At 48.9% G+C, this 26,348-nt stretch overlaps 1 protein-coding gene across 1 annotated transcript in view; it reads right to left on the reverse strand.

Moving 5' to 3' along the window:
- The window catches only part of ZHX2 (zinc fingers and homeoboxes 2), a 162,893-nt gene that overhangs the window by 64,032 nt on the left and 72,513 nt on the right, over positions 1-26,348 (reverse strand). The window lies entirely within an intron of this gene.

Below are 26,348 nucleotides of genomic sequence, written 5' to 3' on the forward strand. Positions count from 1 at the left end.
ATAAGTGGATACCCTCTTTCTGCAGCCTTATGTGGCTTCTTAATTAAGTAATTACTCTCTTTGTGTAGTTGTCAGTCATGCCTGTCTGGTTCTCACTTGAAAGAGGATACCAGGGATGAGTTTTGACGGTCGAGAAGCATTTATTGAGCACCTACTATGAGCCAAGCAGCTTCCACGCAGTGAGGCCAAAATGCCTGCTTTCATCACACAGGAATGGGGAAGAAAAAGTTCAAGTGGCAGAAAGAAGAAACGGGAGAGAGTCTCTGTGGGACTCAACTCTGTGGGATTCTAGGAAAGGGAGAGAAAATAAATACAAGATGCACCCTGGCCCCCAGAAAACTTGGAATTCCATGAATAAATATAAGGATGAGGACCCAGACTCAGTGCCTAGTTTGGGGCTTTGGCTTTTTTTTTTTTTTAATCTTTATTTATTTATGATAGTCACACACACACACACACACACACACAGAGAGAGAGAGAGAGAGAGAGAGGCAGAGACACAGGTAGAGGGAGAAGCCGGCTCCATGCACCGGGAGCCCGACATGGGATTCAATCTTGGGTCTCCAGGATCGCGCCCTGGGCCAAAGGCAGGCGCCAAACCGCTGCGCCACCCAGGGATCCCTAGTTTGGGGCTTTGGATGCAGCAGGGATTAAGTATAGGTTTGTTGAATGGGTGGGTGTTCTGGGGCTGATGACTGAACTCCTAACCCTGGAAACCCAGGCTTTTGCAAAATGGTGAGGAGATCTTGTGAGTGACTGTTGGACAAGTCTGGGCAAGACAGGCTGCAGCTGGAAGAACAGTCAGGAGCAGGTTATGCTGAGCTGGGGCAGGAGCCCGCAGGTGGAGTCAGGAGCAGCAGCTCGGGGCCAGCCTGCCTGGGTGCCATCTCGTCCCCACGGCCACTTTCCAGCTGACCTTAGCAAGTGACTTAGCTTCTCTGTGCCTCAGTTTCCTTATCTGTGAAACGATGATGATGATGGTGTCTGCCTCACAGGATTCTTGTGAGGCTTCAAGGAGTCCATATAGGTAGGTGCTTCCATCAAGGCTTCGCAGACAGGCAGTGCTACATTAGTATTAGCTGCTATTATTTCTCTGTGGGCAGGACCCAGTGGGCTGGCGTGGTCCTCTCTGGACTAGAAGCAAAAAATCCTACAGCGTGAAGCTTGTGAGGTCTGCAGGGAAGGAGGAAAGAAATACAGAAGCAGCTCGACAGGTGTGTGTGGGGGGTTAGTTCTGCTTCTGGCATTGGGTATTCATGCCTGCCCATTTCATTCTTTTTCAAAACAGAGTGGAATAGGTATCTGTTTTTCTGTTTTTAGGTCCTTTTCGGAAAGTGAATAGTTAATAACATGGCCATGATGAGTGGCAACGATTTTCCATGGATGGCTAACACCACCTTCTCCTCCAACTGCCCCTCCCCGCCACGACTACCTTTCCCTGAGACTTTTTCTACTTCTGTCTCGTCCTCGATTTCCCCCCAGTGGTTCACCAGAGTGATAAGGGTTTTGGGAGAAAGACAATCTTGCTCCCTACCATCACTGGTGTCACCCTGGGCAAGTCATTTTACCTCTGTGTTTCAGGTTCCTCATCGGTAAGGTGGCTTTCTGGGTAAAAACTAATGATGATGTGCACCAGGCACCTAGGAAAGGTTTGTTACGTCCACGGAGATGTTGGGTAAATAAATGGTGGCTTATGTGCACAGTGTGGACAAACCAGCAAGCATTGCCTGCTGATTTCCTTTGCAGGTCCTGAAATGTGCCATTCACTTCCCGAGAACTGGTGGCCGTGATTTCAACCTGGAATATGAGTTTCCAGGTTGAGCAAGACCGCTTGAGGCCTCCAGGAAGCCAAAATGTGGCCTTCCAGTGATCTGGGCCACCGCACCTGGCAGGAAGAACAAAGCTGTCCTTTACATCCCGACAGGGACTTGTCCCTGTGTCTAGACGGCTCAACTCTCTTGGCCCACACTTCCGACTGGCTGGGTATACACAGCTGACCCGGGTTTGAGAGGGGAGGCTTCACTACTGAGCTGCTTAAGGGAAAAACAGTCTCTCTGTTCTCTGTCAGAAAAAAAAAAAAAAACCACACACACACACACACACACACACAAAAACCGCTCCACGTGTGAGGTAACATCCTGGGATGAGAATCTGGTCTTGTTTTCCTGTTCCTTTAACAATCTACTTTGCTGAATGGAAATGAAATTGCTCCATTACATCCCTGAACACCGCATCGGAGAGACAAAACAGATGAAACAAACAAAAAAAATCCCAGTCTGAAGAGGCGGAATCTAAAACTGAATAGAGGGACAAATGTTTTCCAGAAACAATTAGATTTGATTTTCAGACCAAGAAATGGAATCAGCAGAGATGTCTTAGGATCGCGGGGTTCTGCTGAGCTTTATACGAATGAAACCATGGTGCAGAAACCACCGAGTCCTAGTGGCTGCTGCTGTCGGAACAGGATCATTTAATTCTTAGAACAACTCTGAGGTTGGTACTCTTATCATTCCCATTTCATAGGGGATAAAACTGAAGTACACAATGAGCTTAGTGACTTGCTGAAGGTCCTATAACTAATAAGCAGGGAGCTGGAATCTCAACCATGATCATAACCAGTACCACCTCTCATGATCTAGGAGAAACTTGGTGCCCAGGGCCAAGAGCAGCTGAACAGGCTCCCAAGACACCCAGGGCCTACCAGGTGCCAGGAAACAACTCATGCTGGTTCAGGACATCACCACTTTTGGAAGACGTTCTCCTATCCAGGGCATTTGGAAGTCCATCATAATCTCAAGTGTTATATTTATCCCCATTTCACAGCTGGAAACAATGAGGCTCAGGGGGGTTAAACAACTTCTCTGAGGTCACACACGTTCTGTCCTAACTCCCAGGCACTGTTCTCTCCCCGATGATGTATAATCAAGCTGTTTTGGGTGAGGGGGGAGGTGGGCGGAAGCTTCAGACATTGATGGACTTGTCCGTGCCTAGCACTGTGCTTCGCCCCAGGGAAGGAGCTAGGGCAGCAGAGTGGGCACTGCCTTCAGAGCCACACCAGTGGCTGTCTGACCTTGGCCAAGTGACAATGTCTCTGAGCTTCGGTGTTTTGGTCCATAAAACAGTATAACAGCAGCTCCTAGGACCTAAGTTCCTCGTCAGCGGGGAATTTGCCTGTTCGTGGCTGGATCCTCAGCATGTTACATAATATTTGGCATGGAGTTGACGCTCGATTAAAAGGTTTTTACAGAGCGAATAAACATATGAACAAAAAAAAAATCACTTCATAGTGCTTCTGCAGAAATTAAATGAGATACTGTGTGCATGGTGCATAAAATGGAACCGTTAAAAATGCCAATTGCCTTATATTCATATCTCCCAAGAATCCTAGGATAGAGATCTGACTCTGTCCATTTTATGCAAGACGAAAACCAGAGAAGAGGGCAGGGAGTAAAAGAATTCTTAGGGGAGAGCTCGTCCCTGCTAATAAAAAATGCTGTTATAAAAAAGATTTGGGGCACCTGGGTGGTTCAGTAGGTTGTCTGCCTTCAGCTCAGGTCATGATACCAGGGTCCTGGGATCGAGCCCCACATCAGGCTCCCTGCTAAACCGGGAGTCTGCTTCTCCCTCTCCCTCTCCCCCTGCTCATGCTTTCTGTCTCTCTCAAATAAATAAATAAGATCTTTAAAAAAAATTCAAAGAATTAAAAAAAAAAAGAGTCATAGCAAGGAACTGTAGGAAGGTTCTAGAGTCAGTTCAGGGTGAAGAGAAGGGCTGTGGGTCCAGACTGGTGGGCTAATCTGCCTCCCTCCTGGGTCCTCTGCTCCCAGGGGCATCTGTGGACCAGGCAGGAAGGATGGAGTCCCCACCTCTGCATTTGCCATCAACCTCTCCTGTCTGCAGAGAGCTCGGGCCCAGACACTGAGTGCCCAGCTGTGCTCTTGTCGGAGGTGAGAGTGATCCTAATGAACCCCAGGCTGATGAATCGCTGATTGCCGGAGAGAAAATGAAGACTGAGCTGATTGAAACTCTTAATAAAGCCCATTCTTTGGGAAGGGTCTGGCTTGACAGGTGGGAAGACCAGGGATCTTTCTGGGATCCGATGGGAGATTTTTAAACATGGTCCTAGGAACTGGTGAGGATGACAGGGAAAGAGAAAGATCAGAAGAAGCGCTCAGGGCAAGCGCGCACAGATTTGCTTCTGAATTCCAATTGTAAAAGGGTTTACAGAAATTGATTGCTTGCTACAACTTGAGCTTCGCAAAGCCAATTATGCTGGAAATAATCCCAGCGGCCACACCCTCTTCCTGCGGCCATGCAGCAGCGTCTCCTGCAGTGCCTCTGAAGAGAAGCCAGCTCCCCTGCAGCAGGCGTCACCCCCTTGCTGTCCCTTCCTCCGAAAGTGAATTTCTCCACCTAATTTAATTGCAAAAGCCCTTGCCAACGCTCACACCTCCCCTATGATGCGATTACTATTGGCTCGTCAATTTGCCACCACCTGTGTGCTGCCCCCCCCTTAAGGATGGGGAGCGAGGGGGAGACCAATGCCAACATTAATTGCAATTTCATACAGTTCATTGGTGATGACCCCGTGGAGAGGGACGGGGGAAATCAATTCTGGTGATTGAAAAACAATAGGAGAATTACGAGGCCATGCTGAAATCTTCTGGAATGGGCAGAAAAATGCCTCTCTGGATATTCGGCCTGTGGTCAGTTGAGACTGTTTGTCATTCAGCGTAGCACCATTTGAACATTTCTTGAGGACACGCTGTGCCAGCCACTGTGCAGACATGGGAGGAGACAGACCAGGACAAAATCCAGGGCCTCGTGTGAGTTTTTGTCACTGGGTGGAGGAGGTGGGGGTGGGGGGTGGTCTAGATACTCAGAGAAAAAGGAGATGGGGCAAAATTAGGAGAGTAGTGCCACCTTCTCTTCCACACATGACATCACCTTCTAAAGACGTGACAATGCCAGACGGGGCAGATGGATCTTCGCTTCATGGTGTGGTCCAGAGTGACCTGATCAGAAGCCCTCAGGAAGCTGGGTGGTACGGACAGCTCATTCTAGCACTTTCCGAAGGAGACAAGCAGTCTGAATGCAGACTGAGGGACTAGAGATGGGTGGCTCTTTGGGGTTATAAGTCGCTTCTCCCCATTTAAGGATGGGATGGCTGCTGCCTGGTCCTCACATTCCCTTTTGAAAAAGAGAATGTCCCTGGAGAAGGGGGTGGGGCTCCTGCTGCTGGATGGAGCTTTCTGTACAACCCTGGACAAGAGAAGCTATCCAGGACCACCCAGGGCAGGAGGCTGGCTTCAGATGCAGCTCTCAGGCTGGCCAGGGCCCAAGGGAAACACTGGTGGGCCTGGGTCATGGCCATACCCCATCCCATGATGAGCCCTGGTGGTCAGGCATGGTACAGGGTGGAAACACCCACAGGAAGAGACCCAGACGCAAGGCAGGGGGACGGGAGAAACTTCAACTGTCTATCCGTATTTCCAGGTTTTGATGCTTTTCCTTCTCCTTTCCTTTTATCCACTCACATGCACCAATCACCCTATCCCTCTCCCTTCTCTGTCACACACGCATGCATGCACACACACACACACACACACACTCCCACATGTGTTCACATGAGCTCAGCAATGAGATCTGGTTCAGGGACACCTCGGTGGCTCAGTGGTTGAGCGTCTGCTCTCGGCTCAGGGCGTGATCCTGGGGTCCTGGGATCCAGTCCTGCATCGGGATCCCTGTAGGGAGCCTGTTTCTCCCTCTGCCTATGGCTCTGCCTCTCTCTGTGTGTCTCTTATGAATAAGAATAAGAATAATAAATCTTCAATAGATCTGGTTCAGATCCTGCCTCTGACACTCTGATCCTGGGCCCGTGACTTAACCTCTTTGAGTCTCCATTTCCTTGTCTATACAATGAAGACAAGGATGATAGGACCTTCCTTCAAGGACAATGGTGGGGAGTAAATGTATAAGGCTCACGTCTTATCTGCTTGGACCTAAGTAATGCTCTCTGAATGAGAGCCATCCTAACTGCTCAGCTCCTCCATTATGTCTTCACCAACAATGATGACAGTGACAACTTTTTATTATGTGTTTGCCTCTTCAGAAGCACTCAGTGTTAGCTATTACGATAATTATAATAATTTTGTTAATTCCGTTATATTGCTTAACATTTAGAAAAGATTAATAGACTAATTTTTAGAGCACTTTTAGGTTTATGGAAAAAATGTGCAGAAACTACAGAGTTCCCATAGCATTCCTCTCCCCACTGCGATTTCCTCTCTTATTACCATCTTGCACTGGTGTGGTACACTTGTGACAACTGATGAACTACACGGATACAACCAAACTGATGATTAACCAAAGTTCACAGTTTACATAAGGGTTCACTCTGTGTGTTGCACAGTTAATGGGTTTTGACAAATGTGTGACATGCATCCACCACTCCAGTATCACACAGAATAGTTTCCCTGCCATAACCCCCCCACCCTGACCCCCCGTGCTCCACCTGGTCATTCCTCTCTCCCTCCCTGCTCACCCCTGGCAACCAGTCATCTTTTTACCATCTCTATAGTTTTATCTTTACTAGAATGTGATGGAGTTGGAATCATATGGTATGCAACCATTTAATTGGCTTCTTTCATTTACCAACCTGAATTTAAGTTTCCTGCAAATCTTTTCTTGGCCTGTAAGGTCATTTCTTTTTCTTTTCTTTTCAAGACGTATTTATTTTAGAGAGAGAGAGAGAGTGAGAGAGAGCACTCATGAGTGGGAGGAGGGGCAGAGGGAGAGAGAGAGAATCCACAAGCAGACTCCCCGCTGAGCCTGGAGCCCATGGACCTGGGCTCCTTCCCAGGACCCTGAGACCATGACCATAGCCAAAACCAAGAGCTGGGGCACCCAACCAACTGAGCCACTCAGGCACCCCAGCTCATTTCTTTTTACAACTGAATAACCCTCCATTGTGTGGATATACCATAGTTTCATGTATCCATTCACCTACTGAAGGGCATCTTAGCTGTTGCCAATTTTTGGTGTATACTGTGTAACTTTTAATAGCATGTTTGTGCATTTTAATTTATTTTTTTTCCCCCAGCTTTTCGGAAACACTGAGCTAAATATCCGTATACTCAACTCTCCACTAATGTGGCTAAACACACAGAGCAAGCAACTTCTGTGTCAGGTATAGATACCAGCAGAATCCACCAGGCCACAGGGTCATCATTCCAGGCTATGTGATTTTGGAACAGGCCTGAAAAATCCTATCCCTGCAACACTGTTGGGTGCTCAGGATATAATCAGGATTTCTCAACCTTGGCACAAGTAACATTTGGGGCCAGCTAACTGCATCACGTGCATTGTAGGATGCTGAGCAGTGCACTAAGTCTTTTACCTACTAGATGCCAGCAGTGACCCCGCCTCAAATTGGGATGAACAAAAAGTTTCCCCAGACCTTGCCAAATGTCCCTCAGGGGACAAAACTGCTCCTGACTCCTCCCACTGCAGAGAACCACTGTTTTATTTTTATTAAAAAAATTTTTTTTACGGACACTTGGGTGGCTCAGTGGTTGAGAATCTGCCTTCAGCTCAGTGCATGATCCCCAGGTCCTCGGATCGAGTCCTCCAACAGGGTCCTGATCCATAGGAAACCTGCTTCTCCCTCTGCCTCTGTCTTGCTCATGATTAAATAAAATCTTAAAAAAAATAAAAAAAAAAATTTAAAAAGATTTTATCTATTAGAGAGATTGAGCATAAGAGGGGGGTGGGGGTACAGAAGGTACAGAAGGGCTGAAGGGAGGCAGGCTCCCTGGAGTAGGGAGCCCAGCTTGGGGCCGGATCCCAGGACCCTGGATGATGACCTAAGCCAAAGGCAGACATTTACCCAACTGAGCCACCCAGGTGCCCCAGAACCACTGCTGTAAATATTTTGTTATTATCTGCTGCCATGATGAGAACTTTCAAAGCCACCCCAAACCTCCCACATAAACCCCCACCCTTACAGAGGGGCCTTTTACTGGGCAGCAGGTGGTGCCCTGGCCTCCAGAGGCCTCCCAGCAATTTTGCCCCTTGGTTGTGTTTGCTTTGATCACAACCAAGCACTGCCACTATGCCGATTGGCTTCTGGATGTTTCCTCCAGAGACAACGAAATTCAACATCCTGATGACTTTAAGCTGTCACTGACTTGCCAAATACCACAGAACAAGGGTCGGGCCTGTCTCCTAACTATAATCCAGTGGCTTTCTCATGAGCCAGAAGGGTCTCACCAGAGGAGTCAGGACAGGCAACAATCTGCTCTTGTATTCACCCCAGTGTCTCCATCAGCAAGTCTATAGGCTTTTCCTCCAAGATACTCCTGGAACCTGGCCGCTTCCCCCAGCTTTGCTTGTCCATCCCTGGTCCCAGCTGTCATCTGCTCTCCAGCTCTGACTTTTGTTCCCCAGCGATCGTGTTTCTGCTTGGCTTTGAGGCAATAGTGAACAAGTCTAAATCCAACCACGTCACTCTGTCTCCTGTGGCTTCCCAGTTTTGTTTCCGGGTTCTGTAGTGTCCCTGCCTCCACCCCCAAGGAGATGTCTTTAAGTGGGAATATGAAGCAGGAGAGGTGGGACGTGGAAGGGTTGGGCAAGAGCAAGTGCTGAGCCCTGCAGAGGGACCTCCCTCCATGTGCTGGATTTGCTTGTGCCCCACCCCCACCACACCCCGGGGTGCCCGCAGCCTGCTCCTAAGTCTACCACTTTTCTCCCGTGAGGGCTAGGCTGTGGCCTGGCCTACAACCTACCCTCTACTCGGGGGTGGCTGCAGCTTCTGGGCTCTGGTCCCATCCAATCAGTCCTGAGGACCCTGGTCGCAGAGGGGCCAGCTTGGCCCTGGGCACATGGAGGAGAATCCGTACTGATAGGGAGCCTGACCCCTTTGTGCATGTGAGACAGGAGGCCCAGAGCAGCTCTCCTACCCCAACGGGCTTTTCTGAGACAGCCCTGTCAGGTCTGCTATACCGCCTGTCTTGCAAATGTAAATATATTCCAACATGATTGTTGTATTAGAGGCTGAGTGGGATATACTATGGCTTTTGCACGTGCTTGTGCCAGAGTTCATCCATGAGAAACAGCAGCTGAACAGACTGTATCCCGCTGAACCAGACCACATAGAAATACACACAATGCACAGGTGCGCACACCTCAAATGTGTGCCAGCTACTTCAGTTTACCTCCTGTGTTATGAGCCCCAGCTGTCCACAGCTGGTGTTCCAGCTCTCGTTGGGTTTTGCCTTCCTTCTACTACCTTACAAGTAACCCACAAGCTGCCACCCAGTTCCTTTAACACAAGAGAGGATGTCTTACAATTGTTGCAAGAGAGAACGCCTTACAATTGCAGGAGTTGTACATTGCTAGACCATGTGTAATGTGTAAAACTGAGCTACTGCTTTTATTAGGTTATCTTTTTTTCAAATGTGACATGACAAAGTTTTCTGAGTGTTGCGTCCCTAACCTCATTTCCCCTGCAATTAAGCCTTAGGATTTTACTGTGCAGTGTTGCATAACGTGGTGGATTTGGGAAACGCATTATGTGGCATGACAGTAGGGCTGACTACACTCCACATTGCCACTCTGAAGACATCCCGTGTATCAGAGCAACGGGCTGGAGTTCCTCGCAAAGCGGTCATCTGGAGCATCCTAAGCATTGTTTTGTTTTACTTCCCCTTCCCCTTGTTTTTGTTGCTGCCCGGGATTGCACATCTATTCCCATCCCCTCATCAAGAATTAGCAAACTTTGTCTCAGCCTCTGTTCTCTAGGGAACCCAGGCTAGGATACAACATTGCACACTGAGGGAACAGCAAGTGCAAAAGGTAGAAGCAGGCTTGGTGTCCCTGGGAACAGGAAGAAAGCCAGTGAGCTCGGCTGATGCTCAGTGGAAGGGAGGGTACAGGCTTGATGGGCAGAAAAGGCGGGATCTTTTATTTAGGATTTGATCAGACAGGGAAAGGAGTTTGGACATCAGCTGAATTGCATCGAGAAGCTACTAGATGGTTATAATCGTTGGGAGTGGCAGGGTTTGGTGTGTATATTAAAAAGGTAACCCTGGCTGAGGTGTGAAGGATGGATAGTAAGCAGCAGAACTGTAATTGGTTGGTTGGTTGGTTGGTTGGGGACCTCGTAGGTCCAGGTGGGAAATGGGGTGAGAGAAGTAGGGCTCAGAGGTAGCAGGGGTCCCAGTTGCCCCTGTGGTCTTGGGAAGAAAGGCAGCAATTCCAGGGGACCCAAGGTCTGGTTTTGTGCATTTCATTACTTTGCAATTTGGGGCAGGTCATTCTTTAGCGAAAGGAAGAAAAAACATTTAAAAAATTAATGGAGATTCTTGAGGGTGGAGGCAAAGTTGCAAAAGTGCAAAGCTCATCTGCTGGCTTTGGAATTAAAAATAAAGACAGGGGTGTGTGGGTGTGGGTGTTTGACAAATTATGCAAGGAAAGGCGGTTGCTTCCATTCATCCCTTTCAGGGAACAATAACCACAACATGATAAGCCGCAGTGCAAAGCTTGTCTCTGTCTGAAACGTGGCCAAAGAAAGGAAAGATTAATCACACAGGGAAGGCTGATATCTCAGGGGCAGATTAAGACAACAAGCTAGCAATTTTGAGTCTGATTAGAAACAGCTAAAATCAGAACTTCCAGTTAAGGACTATACTCTACACAGCCCTCTTTTTTGAGGGGGGGGGGCAGGGGAGTAGGGAGGGAGATTGATTTAGGTTAATTAAACCTAGTGCTTAATTAGGTGTGCTCAGATACAAACTATAACCTTTTTGCATGGTTAATGCAAACCTGGGTTCACAGCTCTGTGAAATTTCCTGGCTGCAAGTTTTGAGGAGATGGGGAGGTTTCCATCGGCTACATGAATACAGGCATTTTTCTAATAGTGAGAGTTATGGAATGGTAGGATGAGTAACTGACTTAGTGACGGGGCAGATTCCTCTGCTCAGGAGAGCCAGGAAGACTGGAATAACAGAGAGGGCCTAGATTTGGGGGTCAGAGAAGATGGGTTCTCATTCTTGGGGCCTCTCAGCAGGGAGACCCTGGCACATCATCTGTCCTCACAGACTTCTCAATATTTTATTTTATTTTTATTTTTTTAAGACTTAATCATTTATTTGAGAGAGAGAGAACACAAGCAGGGAGGAGGGGCAGAGGGAGGGGGAGAAGCAAGCTCCCCGCTGAGCAGGGAGCCCGATGAAGGACACAATTCCAGGACCCCGGGATCATGACCTGAGCCGAAGGCAGACACTTAACCGACTGAGCCATCCAGGCACCCTGCTCCTTGATATTTTCATCAAGAGGGATTCCCTTCATGACTCCACCTCATGCCCCATAAGTTCTCGTCCACAAGCTACACTTATCAGGCCCTACTTTATTTCCATTTATGATTAATCAAAAATGCACACAGTAATGGCAATAGGTAACACTTGGCATGTGCTTGGTCTGTTCATTCCAGGTACTGCAGGAAGCACCTGACACGGATGAACCGCCTGATTCCCTTACCATTTCTAAGAGGTAAGCACTATTGTCCCCACTTTACAGAGAAGCAAACAGAGGCACAGAGAAATAAAGTAACCTCCCCAAGGTCACACAGATCAGCAAATGATAAAACAAAAATCTGGACCTGAGATTCTGATGGAACACAAGGAAACAGTTTTAGTTTGTGTTGTGGCCTTGATCTCTTTTGTGTCCCCTAAGAGCTGGCAGCCAAAATGTCACTGCTCCAGCCTTTTCTAAAAATTTCAAGATTTTTACTTGAGAGAGAGATCAAGCGGGTGAGAGAGGGTGAGCACAAGTGCTGGGGATGGATATTGGCAGCGGGAGAAGCAGACTTCCCGTTGAACAGAGAGCCCCACGTAGGGCTCGATCCCAGGACCCTGAGATCATGATCTGAGCTGAAGGCACTTAACTGACTGAGCCACCCAGGTGCCCCTGTTTTTTTTGTTTGTTTGTTTGTTTGTTTTTTTTTTTTTATTATTGTAAAACAGATACTCATCCCTGCTTTAACCTCCCTCTAGGACTTAAAAGGCCCTGATGTTGAGATGCTTAGAAAGATTTACAGACACCTGGTGCATAAGGAGGAGGGTGGAGAGGCCTGTGTGCTCAAGCTGGCTCCTGTTAGCAACGCTCACGTGCCCAGCAAATGAACTGGTGGTGATAATGCACTTGAATCAGAGGAATTTGGTCACACAGGTCATTTGGTGTTAATCAAGTGTTAGGACTTACAGAGATGAGGCCACTGCCTTTTGAGTCATTGGGCTCAGTGAAATCAAACTTTGGCAGGATTTTTTTCTCCCTGTCGTTTTTTGGGATGTGAGCTCAGAGGTTCCCTAACATGATGTTCCTACAGTCTGAAGGGGCCTGATGCTTGGGCAGCATCTGCTTTAGATGCTTTTTAGAGCAGTGGCAGGGTTTTACCTTCACTTCTGTTGTGTGTTCTCCCCCTTGTGCTTCTCAATCTGAAGCTTCCAGGTGGACAATGACAGCTTGTATTTATGGTGTCCCTGCTGAATCTTTACATGGGAAGCAGAAGTGCACATTCTCTGGAGGCAGACAGCCTATGGCCTCACCCCAGCTCCCCTGTCGTGGGACCTCTGGCAGGTCACTGTCACTGAACCTTAGCTGCCTAGCTGTAACAATGGTGTAAGAATAGTACTTCCCTTAAAAGTGGTTTTGAGGGTTAAATGAGAGTGCTAGGAACATTTCCAACTCAAGAATCTTGGTCATTATTTTTAAACTCATTTATGAAGATTCTCTCCAGAGGCACAGGTGACATATCCAAGGCCACATGTTTGCAGGAGACAGAATCGGGATTTGAACACAGTCCCTATGGCTAAGTTGGAGATCAATGATGGAAGAAAGGGAGGGAGAGAGGGAGGGAAAGAGGAAAGGAGGGGGAAGGAGGGGGAAGGGGAAGGAGGCAGACGGAGAACGAGCGAGCTGTGTTCTACACATGGCTTTGCCACTCTGAGAAAGTCACTTCAACTCTCTGGGCCTCAGTTTCCTCATCTGTGAGGTGGGAATAATGCTAGTCCTTATTGTTATGACAAGTATCAAGTATAACATAAACTCAAGGTATTGGGCTACTATTAAAGAAAAATGACAGGGAATAAAAAAGAATTCCTTAGATAGACTTTCATTTCATTTGACCTGTATTTCTAGACAGACTGTCTTTAGGGCAAACCTGGGGTACCAAGTTCTGCCAGGAGGCACATGGCTAACCTGGAGCTCCCGGGGCTGTACTGTCCCTGCTGTGCAGGGAAGCAGCTTAGGACAAGCAATGCGTCCAAGCCAAGTCCTCCCGGGAGTACACCAGGTCCCCCTTCCTCTAGTGATGGGTTCTACTTGTCACTGCAGACACCTTGGGTCAGGGATCAGCTATGATGTTGAAGGAACAGATGCTGACTTAAATGTCATGTGTTGAGGACTTGCTCTGAGGTCAAGGTTACCTTGTAGCTCCTGGACCAGAAGAAATGATGTGACTATTTCAAGTTCGTCTTTGAAGATTCCTCCTCCCAGATGGCTTGATACTCTCATCTGGTGGACTTCAGGAAGCATGTTATTGGTTGCAAGGAGAGTGCTGATTCTGTATCCCTCCCTGAATCCATCCAGACACTTTGACATGGAACCCTGTTAAGCCTCCCACTGTGACTATTTTTGATGTATTTTGGCCAGTTGGATGTCTGTAAGCAGACAGACTGGCAGCCAAGGCTTGCAGAAGTGCTGGCACCTTTCAGCTTGCACCCTCGCTCCTCGGCCACTACCATGAGAATATGCCTGGGCAAGACTACTGCAGGGTTAACCATGTGTGGAGCTTTATCAACTCACCCCTCATTCCAGCTGAGGTCACCTTAGGTCCGCCAACCCCAAAGATCCGGGTAAACCCAGCATGATCAGCAGAACCACTTCACCTTTAGCTAACCTCAGGCTCATGAGTGGACCCAGCCCACAAAGGCTAAATCCTGTAGATTATGAGCTAAGTAAGTGCCTCTTGTTCACTAGTGAGGTTGGTGGTTGGTTGTTATGAAGCACTATTGTGGCAATAAATACCTGGTACACACACATATGTACACATTGAAATATATAGCACACTATGGCTTTGGTTCTAATTTGCTACACAATCTAAACATTCCTTTCTCTGCTTTTGGACATACTGGTGCAAAAAAGTTTCCATTTTCCATATACACGCCCACTTAATGTAGACAACTGTCACATTTCCCCAATGAAATCCTGATACAAGAACATGGAAAATCCTAAACGCTTTTCTCTCCTCCTTATGTCTCATAAATAAGAAGCCAATGTATATTTTAAATAGATAGGTCCTATTTGTTTAGGAGAAGCTCCCATTCAATGCCAAGGATCTACCCTTTGGATAGGCAACCAGACTGTGGTTCTCCCCCAGATGTACCTTCTCTAAGCTCCTCAGGGTCCTCCTACTTAGAATTGCTCCTCTGCCTTCACATCCCATCCTCTAATTGTGAAGAGGCATGAGCGTTCAAGGCACCTACGGCCACTGGCCCCAGATGGCAGGCCCAGGAGCCGAGGGCGAGGCACCTGGACCTCCCCAGCGCCCCTCGTGTGCTTCCCTCCCTGCTGCACTTTGCCTTTTGCTAGGTGGCAAATGCAGACAAACCATGTTCCGATCCCCCCTTACTAGTAGCCTCACAATTTCAGGCAAGTTCCCCAGCCCCTGTGAGCCTCAGCCTCCTGGTCTGCGCGGCGAAGATAATGAGCGTATCTATCTCACAGGACTGCCGTGAGGATTAAATGAGATAGTAGAGCGCCAGCACTCAGCATTGTGCAAGGCACAGTAAGCCCTTGATAGATGTGAGCTATTATTATAATTGTATGCATGGTGCCATGGGAACCTGAAATCCTAGCTAGCAGTTATTTAATACTTACCATGTGCCTACTGTTTTGAGTATTTTAAGAACTGTTTTAGTGCTTTTTATACGTTTATTTCATTTTTTAAACCTCATGACAACAGTCAGGTTGTCATATAGGTAGTGTTATCTTCAGGTTGCGGATGGAAAAACAGAGGCACAGAGAAGTTAAGTAACCTACCTGAGAGCACACAGCTAACAGATCACCGTGATAGCACTCTCCACTCTCCCTACTTTATGATCGTTATTCACCCATCCTTCCCGCCGGGGGGGGGGGGGGGGGGGGCGGCTGGAATGTGTAATTAATTTGTGGCTTCTCAGTGCTTAGCCCATGGCAGACCATCATACTAGTGGAGGTTGCCACCGAATGTTCCACGTCCCCCCTGGTCTTTTCTCTTTCAGCATTGACCCCTTGAGGGCACAGGACTGGGTCTCCTGATCCCTGCACCTGCTCCTTACTGAATCGACCGGGTGGGACCAGATGGTGCCTTGAAGAGGAAACGAGCTCCTTCTCACAGTGGCACACACATGCTCCGGGCTCTCCACACGCCGTCTCACAATCCAGCTGGATTCAAGACACAGGAAGCAAACAAGGCTTTCAGCAGCCTCAGGCGAGCAGGGGTGAAATTAGTAGATTGGTGTACAAAGAAGCGTTTAATAATGCTATCACGCTACCCGTCCTCACGGAGCCGTTGTGACATTCTGCATTAAAGAAGTGACAACTCTCAATTGCTGCACGTAACGGAGGCCTGGCATCACGTTGGCTCCCAGCCCCCCCAGAACACTTGCATTTTCTGGCGACGGATGGCATGCATACAGGGATCGGGGGGGGAAACTGATGGCTTCGTACAAAAATGTCCTTGTAGACCCCTCCAAGCCCTTTGTAGTGTGGTTGCTCTTCTGCTCGCCTGTCAGGAGCATCGTTTTCGTTAAATATTGAGGAGCTGTTTGTTGAAATCCTGTCGTCATGGTAACCGAATGGGGGGAGGGGTGCTGACATAGTCTGGTGCTGCCCGAATTATTGCATATTAATCGGGTGCGTGGTGCTATTTAATGAGTTTCCCTGTGTGCCTCCCCATAATAAGGAATGTAGAGGACACAGGGCCTTGGGGTTTCCCCCTGTTGTCACTGCTAAAGACGTGTTTGATCTCCGGTTCCTGGTGCTGTGCTGTTTGCTGGATAGATGGACAGACGGACGAACGGATGGATGGATGCATGGAGAGACGGATGAATGCCAGGAACAAAATTGTACATGTTCTCGGTAGAGCTGTTTCTGACCACTCTCCCATTTTATAGTGGGAAGGAATTTGGCCAGAGAGATAGGGAAAGTCGGGGAGGTCAAGAAAATAAATGGGTGGCAAGCATGGCCAATGGTTCCCTTGCCCAAAAATAGAATAAATGGCCAGAACCTGGAGACAAAGCCGATGAGCACAGATAAGCCAATGAGCGTAGGCCTGCCTGGCTGGGTTCAAATCCTCGCTCCGTGTCCTCCCATCGTGTCACTCAGGAAGGAGTGGCCTGCCCTCCCTCCCCACGTGTCAGAGGGGTCAGAATCGTGTTTACTCCCTGGGCTGGTGAGGGGAGGCCTGATGATGCTCTCAGCACAGTGCTCGCCCAGAGTAAGTGCCCGATCACAGAGTGACCGCCACCCCTGCATTGGTGCCCCTGCCAGTAGGAAAAGCCCCAAGTGAGGCCCCACGGTGCTTTCCTGGTCTAAAAGGTCTAGTTGGGCCCTGACCATCCAGGGCAGGATCCAAACCCAGGTCCCATTGACTCTACTGTCATGTCATGTTCTCTCTGAGGTCAGCAAACCTTTTCTGGAAAGGGCCAGATAGTCAATATTTTAGGCTTGGTGGGTCACATGCAGTCTCTGTTGCAAATATATATATATATATATATATATATATATATATATATATATATATATATTTAAAATCCTTTAAAAATATAAAACCATTCTTAGCTCACAGGCTGCTCAGAGATAGGCATAGTTGGCTGATCCTTGCCATGCTGTCTTATGAGGAAACAGGAAAAATAAGGAAAGCAAAGTGAAAGGAGATGTCTACATGGCTTCTCTCACTAAAAGCAGGTTGAAGCTACACTTAAAAAAGGAAAACTTGGGCCGAGGAGTTTGTTTTATTTTAAAAATAAAAGCCTTGGTGATTCCTTGGAGTCTTGCAATGCTCATTCTATAGTTTATGAAAGGAGGCATAGAAAAGGAGGGTGACCTGGCCAAGATCACCCCGCTAGGAAAGCACAGAGCCGGCACATAAACCCTGGGGTCTGGCGCCAGAGAACTTTGCCACCACCCCATCCATGTACCTCCACCATGTCGAAAATAACCTCTGTTTTCTATTTTTCCGAGGCTCCGGAAATCCTCCACCGGCTGACCTGGTAAACAGCCAGACTCTGGGGTCTGGCAGATGTGTGATCTGGCCTCAACTCTACTGTTACTGAGTCTGTGACCTTGGAAAAGATTAACTTTTTTTGGTCTTCAGTGTCCTTGATGGTAAAATGGGGGATATATTTGCTGTGCCCTCCCTTTGAGTGGTTATGAGGTTAGCAAATAGCCTTGGATGTGGCAAGTGCTGGCTAGATGTCACAATAGTTATGACGATGACTGTGGCGGGCAGAGACATAGCTCCCTTACCCTCAGATGCTCAGGCCCCAATCCGCAGAACCTGTAAATGTGTTCCCTTAAATGGCAAAGAGGAATTAAGGCTGCAGATGGAATTAAGGTTGCTAATCAGCTGGCCTTAAAGAGAATATCTTGGATTATCTGGGTAGGCACCATGGAATCACAAGAGTCCTTAGAGATTGAAGCCGGGCAGAAGAGTCAGCTTCAGAGTGATGCAGCAGGCGGGAAACTCAACTGGCCACTGCTGGCTTTGAAGATGGAAGAGGCTCTAAACTAAGGAATTAGGGAAGTTTCTAGAAGCTGGAAAAAGCAAGCCATGGATCCCCACTGCCCCCACGCCCAGCCCAGAGCCTCCAGAAAGGAACATATCTTGTTGACACCCTGGTTTTAGCTCAATGAGACTTATTTCAGAATTCTGACTTCCACAACTATTAAGTTTGTGAGGCTTCAGGCAATAAGTAGTTTGTGACAACAGCAAAAGGAAAAGGAGAACTGATACACTGCCATAGAAAGGAGAAGCCTCATCAGCGCGGAGCTCCGCCTGAAGCAAAGACAGCAGCAAAGACAGCATCCTGCACAGGCTGGAGGGTGACGGGCCTTTTCTGGATGCTCACTGATGCTGCTCAACCAGCAAACCTGGGCTCAGGCCTGTGACCTGACCCATCCCCACCCCCCACGGCATTTGCTGGGATGGCCACCAAAGCAAAGCCCTCTTTCTGTGGGGGTTGCCGAGAGAGGCTGCTGGATCTTTGGGGGAGACTTGCCTAAGCAAAGCCCACACAGAAGAAATCTGAGTCTCGAGATGGAGAGAAGCGATGCCTGCTGACATTGTTTAGATCTTGCTGGGCTCAAAGCCAGGCCAGCTCAGACTTTTCAATTACATGAACTGCTTTTTTGTCTTATACTTCCGTCAATTTGAATTAGATCTCCAGCTTGCAACCAAAATTCTGACTAATATAATCAAATATTCACTTAAGTACTGTTACCTACTAGTTTCAGCTGTTACCATTTCCTTGGCCAATAAACTTTGGGCCCTGAAATACCACGGAACAGGGTTTAGGGTAGGCCACTAGGGCAAGGTGTTGGATGGACGGTAGGGGACGGTGGGATGCAGTCTCTCCCATTCACCTCAGATACGCTGAATTTGCTCCTGGAGTAGGAGCAAAAGAAGCAAGTGGAAAGAGCACAGAACCCCTCACACACTGCTCACTGGGGGTATGGTTTGAACTTGCACCTGCATCTGTGCAGATGAGCACAGCCAATGCCTCTAATGGGCTCTTCATGTCCCATCCAGCAGGGCCGAGCACACTGCACACCAGTGGCACCTGGGACAGCTGTAGCTTGGTTTCCTGACTGACCTGTTTCTTCTGGTCTGGCCTCTTAAATGCTGTTAGTGTCTAAAGGTTCTGTCCTCTGCTCCGAGCTGTCCCTGCGAGAGAGTGCAATCACCCCATGGCCCTGCCTTGCTCCTCCATCAGCCACCCATCTTCATTCCTCCCTAGGTCGGCCTAGGAGATGTGGCATGTGCCCTTCAATAGTGGTGACAATGACCCACGTTGATTTTTTACAGGACAGTGAGGGTGGGGTGGGGGCTATGGCACAGGGAGGGTGATGCAATTTGAAAAGGACCCAGCTGATGGTCATCTCTTCCTCCTCCCCAGGACTCCCCCCATCCGGTTGGCAACCACTGACCTATATATGGATGACTCGTGAATTAATCCATCCCATCCTGAAATTGCTTCTGTCCATGTTGGACATTTCCACTAGGAGGATGACACAAGTGCTAGTACTGTAATTAATAGCAAGGCCATTGCTAATGGGATGCAAGGTTGCTCTTACCGAGCACTCCCTCTGTGCCAGGCATAGCTCCTAACGCTACGTGTACTGACCCGTACAGCCCTCTTAGGTGGCTAATAACTGCAGAATCCCCATTATAGAGATGAAGACACTGAGGCTCTGGAAGAGGAAATGACCCCTGTAGGGTCACACAGCTAGTAAGTGGCTGAATCAGGATTTGGACTCCTGAGACCACCTGCTTAACCCCTGCTCTACACTGCCTCCCAATCCCTGGGTGTCCCCTGAGTGTGTCAAATAAGACCTGCCCAGGGCCTTCTGTACCACTGGCACATTTTCCCTATCCGTTCACGACCATGCCCAGCAGGATCACTCTCAGATTCCTATGCCAGGAAGTCATGGCTCCCTCTTGACTCCCCTGTTCTCACTTTCTGTGTTCAAGGCCAGTTAATGCTTTCTCTGAATTGGCACCCTGGGGGCAACTCCCTGCGCTCCAGTCCTGCTGGGACAGCCCCTCCCTCCGGGTTTACAGGGCTATGTCCTCTCCACAGCCAGCCCTCCTCTGCTGCCTCCTGACTGCCTCCCTCAGCCCATCTGTCCCTGTGTCCGTCCTGCCTTTGATCGATCTTACCCACGGCCCACCCTCTGTACTGCGACCATGTCACATTTCTAAACCAGAGACCGCCTCATATCACCTGCTTGGTGTAAAACTTCTGAAAGCTGCTTACTGCTTCCCACAGGTAGTCCAATCCTGTGCATGGCCTGTGAGGCTCTCTGGGCTTTGACTCATCTGAGCTTGCCCATCTCAACTGCCATCCCTGCTCCAGCAACACCGGACTTCTGGCATCTTCCCAATGTCTCAGACTTCCTCTGCGTCTGCACCTCTGTGCTTGCTTCCCCTGCTTCCCTACCTGCAGAAATTCTTCCCCTCCCTCAGGTTCTAGGTGAAAGCTGCCTACAAACCCACAGGCAGAATGAAGGACTTTGTGTCCGTGGGTAGGAAGCTTACAGCTTTGGTGTCAATCAGGCGATCACATGACACGCTGACTTCTGTGTTTATTTACTTACTGCTTTTGATTTACTAACACTGTGCGGGTCCCTGTTCTAAAAATATTCCATAATTACCCTGTGAGATGACCCATTTTACAGATGAAGAAATTGATGTACGGAGAAGTTAAATAACTTGGCCAAGATCAGAGACAGGTAAAGGTAGAGCCGGGATCCCAACCAAGCCCATCTAGCTCCAGAGTGCAGTCTTAATGACCCTGCAGTACCACCTCACACTAGGTGCTGGGATGGTAAAGTCCATGGGAATCCAGAGAGGGCACAAGGGCCTGAGAGGAAGCTGCAGGACATGCTGAGGGGACAGCCCTGGCTGCCCGGGGCCTCCAGGTGACAGCTTGTCAGGCATGCCTATGCTGGCCATGCCCTCTGACTTCAAGGCCTCCCCCACACCACAGAACTCTCAGCCCCATACTTGGGAGCAACGGGATGAGGCTAGAGCAGGATGAGAGGAGGGACCCACAGCAGGGTCATCACACAGGGAGTGGAGGCTCAGGGGAAGAATGAGAGAGAGTGAGGGACTTTCTCCTCTTCCCCTGCCCATGGGGCACTGGGCTGGCTGCTGGCCAGGTCTTCTCTTGGGGTGGAGCAGATGAAGCTCCTCAGGCAGGGGAGCAGGCCAGGGGCTGCACAGCTGCTCTGCTCCAGGCCTCAGGAGAGAGGCCAGAAGAGAAGCATGAGGTGGTCCAGGCCAGGGCCAGAGAAGATGGGGCAAATGCTCCAGGAGGCCAGGATAAAGGGCGTGCACTTGTCTATTGTCTCCTTAGAACCTCTGCTCTTGGCCAACAGTCTAGGAGTCCTAACAAACTCTCCCGGGCTTCCCAGGCCCCTTCCCATGGCTCTTGGCTTCTGTGACCAGGAGTGTTGCCTCTCTAGCTGTGGGGGGTCCTCTCTCTGCCTCATGTAGATTTTTGGGCTTGATTTTTTTTTTTCTAAAGTGAGAATTTCTTCTTTCTCCTAAATATTCTCAGGGATTAAGGCTGAAACTGGAATTCCATTTCAAATTTTGTACCCATTTTTAACAAGTAGATCCCCTCCTTTGGCATGCTTCTGTTCAAATTCACTTGGTATCAGTTTGACATTTGAGCACTTTTGCTGTCCTGACTCTCCCTAGAGTAGGAGTGGCATTTGGGTGCTGACACTTGCTGAGCTAAAGGGCAGATGTGCACATGGTCCAGTCACCATGCGGTTCAGCATCCTTTAGAGAGACCCAAACCAAAGCCTTCATGCACATGCCTGCAAGGACCCTGGGACCATCAGCTACTCCCCCCAGAGGACCAAGAGTAACACAAGTTGAAGCTTTAAGCGGACCTTTCCCATTGAAAAATCATTGAGAATAAAAAGGAAGAGCCTCTGAGAAACCAACAGGAGTCATTTGAAAAGTATGATGCTATTTTAAAAAAATCTATCTGTAACAGCATTTTCTCGAACATATTGTAAGAAGAAAGCTATGCTTTCAGGGGGACTATAGATAGGAGGTGGTACGGGGGAGAAGAAATAGCATTTTTGACCATCTTTTGTGAGCAAGATCGCCGGCGGGGCCTCTTCCACATTTTATTTCATTTACTCTCCCGAATAGCCCTGTGGGGTGTATTATTTCCCCATTTTACAGATCGGGAAACTCGGGGAAAATCTAGTTCTGGACTGTTTTGTCTCATCTTGTGCATATAATTCTGCAAAAAAACAGCTTATTCCTAGCTAGTGCAGCCAAGTCTAATTCAAATTCTCTGGCAATTTGAAATAGAAGCCAAGCTGCCCATTGAATGATTTTCTACCTCAAAAATGCCCTGCTTTTATTAGAGTTTCGGTGGTATCCATCCTTAGTGCACAGAGTAAGTGTCCTAGAAGTATAGGTCAGACACCCTCAGCCATACAGTCAGCCCTGCTAAGCACAGATCACTGTGGCCCTTGTACTGGCACCAGTTAACTAGCTGGGAGTTCATTTGATTCCGTTCACTAAAAGGGAACAAAGCTCCTGTGTGCAGTAGACACGCAAAGATGAAGACTTTTTACTTACTTGGGTTGGTTCTAAAGTGGTCCAGATTAATGAGGTTTTGCTGTGCTTTGCCTTTCTGATGCTAAACAAGGCTGCTGATGGAAAACCATGAAGTATGGGGCTAGGGAGTGGTCTTATAAATTGCCTTTGTGCGGGGATGCCCCAAACTGGCACGGATGCTACAAGTCCTCTTCCTTGCCCCCTCAGCCGATAATCCATCATAGCACACTATTTCTTGGATTTTCCTCAGAATCCTTCTCAACACCCTGCACCTGGCAGCCATGAGCAGTCGATCAGAGTCCAGAAGACTTAATCTATTTACCATCCCTGACCTAACTCAGTTACCTCATCTAAATATTGGTGGCACAGAGACTGAGAGAAGCCAAGGCCTGTGGCTTCTTTCTTCTGAATGCCTCCCCTTTGAAGCTGCCCAGGAAAGCCCCTCATCCCTATTCCCTTCCTACTAAAGGTAGAAGTGAAGTTGGGGTCACTCGGCAAAATGTTAGGCATTTTTTAAGATCCCACAGGTCCAGGGGCAGTGCTTCTGTCCTCAATGATTGTGGCTAACACTACAGTCCTACTATCCAGCTAGGACCACAGTGCGACGGGCAGGGGAGGTGAAAGGTAGGCCTCTGAACAAGCTCAGTCTATAGTTCAGGTCTACTACTAATGCTGATAAATGTTTCAGGCAAATGCAAGCTTTTAAAAGATAAAAGGAACAGCAAAAAGTTTACGGAATGGGAAGTAACACTCAAGAAGGGAGTGTGTGCAGGCTCTGAGTGGGAGCTGCTCAGGAGGCTTGGGTCTCACCTACTTATAGGAGGTTAAAATGAGGGGCTGAATGTTCACGGGAGGGATGGGGGATCTTTCTTCCCTTTAACATAGAGGAGCTTTGGGAGACGTAGCACATACCTAGTTTTGGTCACTCGACGCATGCATCCTAGCATTTTCTGCAAGTGTACCCCCCCGAATATCGAATATCGATTATACTTTGTGCCCTCTAGCGCCCCTAGTGGAAGAGTCATTCTCAGTCATTAAAGGCTCTCAGGCACATACTTGGGGCTCGGAAAAAGGAACACAGCGTTTTTACTCTTTAGTTAGGTCCCTGAATTCTTGTAGGCTGACCGCAGCCTCCTCTGTTGCTGACTGCAGGGCATCCTGTTTGGAGTCCCAGTCCTTCACGCCTGTGCTAACCTGCCTATGACACCATCACCCTGCCTCTCTGCACACTTGCTCTCCTTGAGGTCCTGGGCTCCCCACATGTGAGTGCATGACGCACACATGTGCAGTGGGCACTCCTTGACCCATATTGGAGACACTGGGCTCTCTCTGCCAGTGGCACTTGGTCCACACTCAAACAACCCGGAGTGCATCCTGGGTGGAGGTACCCACCCCGGACAGGGTTACAGAGGTGGCTGCTTGAATGGGCAGGCAGTATGTCCCCATTTGGCCTGCTGGCCTAGTGTAGGCTCCCTGCGTTTCCAGCAATCAAAGCTGCCTAAGTGTCTCTTACTGGTGTGTACGCACACCATCCCACAGAGGCCCTGGCCTCCCTGGCAATGCAGTCTAGATTCTTCTAGGTCTGCTTTCAGGGCTGATATGGGCATTTGTGCAGTGTGAGGCTTGGAGTTAGGCACATGCTAGATCTACCCAGTTCAGACAAGTGCAATTTTTATTTAAAACCTGCTACAAGTCCTGGTGTAGTAGATGGTGTCTTGTGCAAAGTGAAGCACCCTCTGAGAATCGGTCTCCCAGCCCAGGAGGCGACCAGACCTTCTCTGGGAGGGGATGGGGAAGGGGCACTTCCTGGCTGCGAGCTTCGAGACTATGCCACCCAAACTCCAGTCTTCAATGATTTTCCATCTGCATCAACAGAATCTCTCTTCTGTACAGTGTTTTTCGAGTTGTTAAGATCATTTCTGAAAGACAAGGCGGCTCGCACTGGTTTTCAGCTCACTGAGGGGACAGGGTGGGTCCTGAGAAGTCAGACCACTTTCCAGGAGGGCCCCCAGCAAGAAACAAATGGCTGAGCGGCCCTCGCCTTTGGACAGGTGCCAGGACTCCAACGGCCCATCAGAGAGAGATAGAGAGATAGAGAGAGAGAGAGAGCAAGGGAAGAACGGAGCCACCTTCTCAAAACATCTCTGTTTTAGAGAGTGAGCTCAGGGGTGCAATCGCTTCCCTGTCCTCTCTCCCATCAGTTAAGCCAGGGCTTCTGACTCCCAGCCCCAAGCTCTGTCCTCTGCCTCACGCTGTCCCAATACTGAACATTAATCCAGAGTCATGTCCCATGTGTCGAATAAGAGCACGGCTAATGTTTATTGGGCACTTACTATGTGCTGGCCCATGGCCAAGCCGCTCAACCGGAGTTAATTAATTCCCTGCATCCTCACAGCCACCTGGTGTGGTAGGTGTTATCACAATCCCATTTTTGGTGGAGAAGACTGATGTATCTAAGGTGAGCAACTTGCCTATGGCCCCACAGCTAGTGGAAGAGCCGAGATTTGAACCCTGACTCCAGGGGCCCGGCTCCTCTTAACGAGACGTCACCTCCTTGGGTGCCTCCTCATCGGTTTCCCTTCCAGTCATTTGACAATCACTTACTGAGCACCTACTACGTGCCATGTCCTGTGAATCAAAGACACAGCCCCTGACCTCAAAACCCCACTCCTGCTTAAAGATTTGTCAAGAAAGCATCAAAGCACAAATGAGTTGTTCAGCCCTCCGCTCCCATTCCTTGTCTCCCATTCCCAGCCCAGCCCCCCACAGCACGCAGGACTCAGCTGAATAGACAGCCCATGCACAACAGACTGTCAAACTCAATTCTCATCCATGCTGTCAGTTTCTTAAAGAAAAACCCCATCTCTGGCCTCCCCCAGCACCCTGCCCTCAGGGACCCTTGATAAATATTTACAGCTGCAGCTGACCCAGGCCCAGGGGAAGAAGACCCAGTCACAGAGCACAAAGGAGGCCTGGGGGCTCATTACTCAGACCTTCCCATTCACAAGGGGTGTCCCTCCTGTGCAAATTCCCCACTGGGACTGGGGTGTGATTCTTCTCACGCTAGCTTGAGTATGTGGTACTGGTTTTGCCAAAGTGCCTGGACCCCCCTAGGAAGCCACCCTCCCTGTCTCCCACAGCCTGGGGGGTTGGAGCATCCTGCCACAGGGTCCCGCAGGCCTTTCTTTCTGGTCTGTGTGGCCTGGATCAAAGCTCTGGATATCGTGACTAGTTGGTTAAATCTTTTCATGGTCCTGACGGGGGACAGAGCTCCCCAGAGCTTCTAATCAAAACCGCCACCATGCTTGGAGAGTTGCCCAGCCCATCACATACATGAAGTGTTGGGGTCACACCTGTGAGATGTGTGGCTGTCTGATGGTAGCTCGGATACAGAAGAGGCCAATGCACAACAGGTCTTAGGAAGACCCGAGGGTCATCTCATCCAGAAATTTCCAAACAGTTTTATAGCAGAACCCCATCAAATAGGCGGTGCTGGGAGAGTGTGCGCACTCATAAGCTCCCACCTCCAACCCCTCACCCTATTACCCCTGGTGGTTCCAGGTCATCATGGAACAGAGTCTGGAAGATGCTGCCCTAGTCAAAACCGCTCCATCCTTCAACATCGATGCATCTGCAACCTGCACTTGAATTCTTCCAGGGACAGGGAACTCACTACTTCCAGTGAATGCCTATTTCACCTCGGCATACCTCCTTTGTTAGGAATTCCTTAGGTCGAGTCAGTAGCTGCTCACTTTTCTTCAATGACAGCCCTTTAAATGTGCAAAGATGGCTTTTTCACGTCTCATAGGTCATCTCCTCAAGGCTATGAGGTTACAAACTGGTGTGAACCAGGTACTGTGAACAGTCCCTCTCTGTTCTAAGAATAGCTCCCTAACCCTGGTTTGAGTTCCCTGGAAACACTTCCCAGCCCAGGCCCCCT

Source organism: Vulpes lagopus, chromosome 9 (assembly GCF_018345385.1).
Source record: "Vulpes lagopus strain Blue_001 chromosome 9, ASM1834538v1, whole genome shotgun sequence".
NCBI lineage: Eukaryota > Metazoa > Chordata > Mammalia > Carnivora > Canidae > Vulpes > Vulpes lagopus.